This window comes from Aythya ferina (assembly GCF_964211825.1).
Source record: "Aythya ferina genome assembly, chromosome: 8".
Taxonomy (NCBI): Eukaryota; Metazoa; Chordata; class Aves; order Anseriformes; family Anatidae; genus Aythya; species Aythya ferina.
In genome coordinates, this window is record NC_140304.1 from 30,031,876 (window position 1) to 30,036,231 (window position 4,356).

A 4,356-nucleotide genomic window follows, 5' to 3' on the forward strand; every position below is an offset into this window, starting at 1 on the left:
GAGAGGATAACATCAAACAGCTTGAGTTGCTGTCAGTCAACCTGCCGATGACAATGCACAATAATAGCATGTATAGCGCGGACTCCGCAGGATCCTTTTTCTGCTTCTTGCCTTCTCATTGTGTTGCCAACTGACTTTCAGAAACAACAGGTTCCCATTAAATGGAGAAGGCTGCCAGCAACATCTGAGAGTAGTGGTTGTCAGGGTTTGGTTTTTGTTTTAAATTTATTTCTGCAGCAAAATCTGCACTAATTTTGGTGCTTTCCATCCCATTTGATGGTTCACCTTTGCTATTAACCCTTTAACATCATTTCTTCTCTGCAGCTAGTGTGGCAAATGAAACCCATGAATGAGATTTGATACATTCAAGAAATGACTAATAACTGAGGAAATTAGTCTATGGACATGACAGTCATTCATAACATAAAAACATATGAAGACAGCCAGCTTGTCTTCATATAGAAAAGTTGTTAATTGTGTTTGAGAAAAATCATCAAAAAGAAAAGCTATCAGCCCCTTCGCCTGTGCAATAAGAATTATTGAAACTCACCAGCCTGGAGCAACTGGCATTGGACAAATCATTTATACTGTGTTGGAGAAGTTGAGGGCTCTTACTTTTGGGTTGCATCTTTGAAAGAGTCTAAATTTGTATGAGATCTCAGTGAACAGGGACTCCTTTTCGGACCATTTCCAAAAGTGATCAGAGATCAAGGAGGATAGCAGAAGAAAGGACCTGGAAATGGAAAGGATGGGATAACCCAGAGATGCAGGACATCAGCCTGCTGTATATTTTGCTTAAAGGTAAAGCAAATCCACAGCCCAAGTTGTTTAAGCAGAAATGGTGCTTCATACTGACTGTTTTTTTTTTGTTTGTTTTTGTTTTTTTTTTTTTTTAAATGGGAAATCCAAACAAATAGGATAAAGTAAGAATACGAGCAAGAAACACACAAATGCAGTTGACCCAAGATCATGCGGAAAAAAGGCCAAGTTCTCCATAGCAGCTTAGAAATATTTTTATACTCACAGTTGAGGGTCTCATGAGGGGAGAGTGATGTTCACCTAGGTTGTTCCTTTTCAAAAAGCTTTCTGTTCTTGTCTGCCACCCTGCTGCATTGCCCCATTAATGACATCCAGAAACTGGAGTCCGTCAAGCTTAAAAACACCAAGAACTTTTCAAGACTAGGACCTGACCTTTGCTAACACCAGAGAGATGCAGTGATGGGAGATTGTCCCAAAATCCATGACACGGAGAAGACCTCCCGATTACTCTTGCAAGCAGCACCACTTTCCTACTTGTTTTTTTCTCAGCCAGATACCCACCGTGTTGAGGGTACACACTGATAAGCGGATGAGATGTATGACAATAAGACACGTGCATCTGAAGTTGTTCATCTAGCAGCAACGTTTGGCCTTAATATGTTCTTTTTTTTTTTTTTTTTTTTTTTTTAGATGCTAGAAAAAAAAAGCTGTCTTGGATTTAAAGGAAAAACAGACTTCTGCTGCTGGGATGGGTGAAACCCTGCTCCTGGCTGCACCTTGCTCCCCGGGGCCATGCTGCCTCATAGGCTCCCTGCCTGGGAAGGCTGGCAAAGCCATTTGGGTTTTGGATTCACTCGCTTGAATGTCGTGGGCTTGAGAGTTTGACTTGAAATATAACGTTAGTGGGTTTGTGGTAAAAGCAGCAGAGAGGATGGGATGACAGGCGGGGCAGAGGGGACCGATTGAAAGCAGGTGTGGAGGAGGAAGATAGGAGGAGGAGAAAGAGGAAAACATGACTGAGTAAGTAAACTCAACGTTATTATACATATCAAAAAAGAGCACCCATATATAGAGCACCCACCTGTGCTCACTGCTTTTGAACGTTGCTTTTTTAATACATGGCAGGGGATGGGCTTTAAAATGGAGCTATCAAAACACGGTGGCTCACGCTGCTCACCCAAAGGTGGCCATGGGGGCTGGATGCTGTCCCCTCGACCCAACTCATCGCTGGGAAGTTCTGGGGTCCTGCAGGGGTGGTGTGGGAGATGTCAAGGTGGGTTTAGCTCCTGGCTATGAGGCGGATTTTGTATATATATATCTATATGCACACATACACTCACACTAAAATATAGCAGACTGCAATGGTTCACGTAGTTCAGGTAATATTCAGGTATAGCCCATTCATTCAACTCCCATGCAGAGTATAGCCTTCTTCCCTGAACTGCTGAAATGGTTCTTTATGGGAAAAAGTATTCCTCCTTAGGAGGTGAAGGAAATGCTCCTTAGGAGGTAAAGGAAAAAAAAAGGGGATGGTGCTGACTGTCTGACGCTGCTCGAGGAGGCTGGTGAACCGCTCCCTCCCTCCCTACATCCGCACACATTCACACCATCCCGGTTCCATAAGGCTTCGCCTAGCTTTTACTACATTTTTCCTTGATTGTACATATTATTGTCTCATTAACTGCAAAGCTTTCCAGGGCACTGAAAAGGAGAGAGCATTAAAATACACTGAAAAGTCCTGGAGCTCAATTAACACACACCAGGGGGTTCGAAGGGAGGGGAAGTGGGGGGTTTGAGCTCCAATTATAAAAGGCAAACTTATCCTTTTTTTTTTTTTTTTTTTTTTTTTTGGTAATATCAGCTAATTAGACTTTGACAACCAATTAGCAGATTTTTAGCTTTGCTGAGAATCAAGTTAGCGCTGAGAAAGTAGGAGGCAAGTAAACCAAACATGCAAAATGCTCCTCTTGTACCGCAAACAGGCTGTCCTTAAAAAAAAAAAAAAACAACACACGACACAACAAAACCTATCTGCAAGGGCCAGATCCTGCTCGGGATTTATAGCCCTTTCAGCTGGCTGCCATGCCACTTACTCGCAGGTGTAAATCGAGTGTAGGACTTGGCCGGCAGACTGGAGCTCGCCATAACTCACGCAGAGCTGCCGCGGAGGAGCCCTCGCCAGCCTCCTCGCAAGGTGACGTTTTAACTTTTAATAACCTTCTCGCTATTTTTTTCCTACCAACCATGAAGTACCCAGATGATTATTTAGGATTAATGGATTATCAAAAGTGCCAGTTGGCACACTCCTAGTAAAAAAAAAAAAAAAAAAAAAAAAAAAAAAAAGGAAAAAGAAAAAAAAAAAGTGTAACAAATGCAGCTGTTTACTAATAAATAAAGCCTCAGCTGTAACAGAAATAAATTAGATGCATTTAATTGGTCGACTGCAAACCTCCTCTCTTTATTACAATGCTGCTTCTTGTTATTTTATGATGTCAGGGTACATGGCAGACTGACAGAGTGTTTATGAATCACAGTTTGCAGATGGCACTCCTGGTTTTTCGGCAGTTATGAGCACAAGTAGCATGAGGACTCAATAGAGGGTTTTTGCCAGGGAGGACCCCCTGAGAATTAGCCGCCTTCATTTCTCTGGTGCCAATCTCGCCCTGACAGCAGCACTATTTCACAAAACCTACATTCAATAAATTACACCCGCCTGGCAAGAACTTGGAAATATTTAACACTCTGAGGACACCAGTGTCTCAATTTGATTTCTATTCATTTCCAGAGGACGCGAGGCGCTCCTTGGAACAGACGCCGTTTGTGTGCACCCGCGTGTGTTTTCCCCCCCAGCTAAAAGGAAAAAAAAAAAAGAAAGAAAGAAAAAAAAAAGGGTCTCTGTAGCCAGGAATATCTCGCCCTGCCTTCAAAATGATTTCAGGTCTCCTGAGGACAGTTTACGGTCTCGTGCCCTGGTCCTCCCGCGTTGCCCTGACTAATGACAGCTTTGTAATCCAGTTGGGAAATAATCTCACATCACTGCACTCGGAGCTCGTGAGCTGTAAAACTTCTGGATTGAACTCCTTCTCCTGGTCACTCCAGTGAGCTGCAAGCAAATGCATGAGGGATGTGGTCATAATTGTCAACAGATTTGTAAATTTGTGTCATTAGTTATGCGCATAATGGATTTTATTCTAATGAGCTTGTTCATAAGAATGCCAGGAGGACTTGGCCCCTTTGGAGGAAATAAACTACAAACTTTGCCCATGCATTTTAAAACACATCAGTGCCACATAAAGGGAAAAAAAAAATGTTTCCTCTCTGTCAGTGCACTGCAGTGTTCTCTTAGGTGAACCCAGTGGTGTAAGCCATGGCACCTTTTACTGCTGTAAACTCCTTCCCTACCTTGCTATTGTTTCTCCCAGATACACAGACACTTTTGGATGGGGACATGGTTTTTTTCCATCCATCAAGTAGAAATGGGATCCATCATGACTCGTTGGGCTCAGGATACCAGTGTGGACATACCATAGGTGGCCCTTGTCCATATCCTCCTGCATGAACAGTATTCCTGGATGTAACACTGTTGAAACTAACACG

The 4,356-nt window shown here is 42.9% G+C and overlaps 1 long non-coding RNA gene across 1 annotated transcript; it reads left to right on the forward strand.

Annotated features, from left to right (window-relative positions):
* The first annotated feature begins 1,696 nt into the window (after positions 1-1,696).
* On the forward strand, positions 1,697-4,027 carry LOC311441054. Its single transcript, XR_014695767.1, has 3 exons — positions 1,697-1,779; positions 2,859-2,953; positions 3,545-4,027. It is a non-coding gene; the product is annotated as an uncharacterized lncRNA (long non-coding RNA).
* The last annotated feature ends 329 nt before the right edge of the window (positions 4,028-4,356 follow it).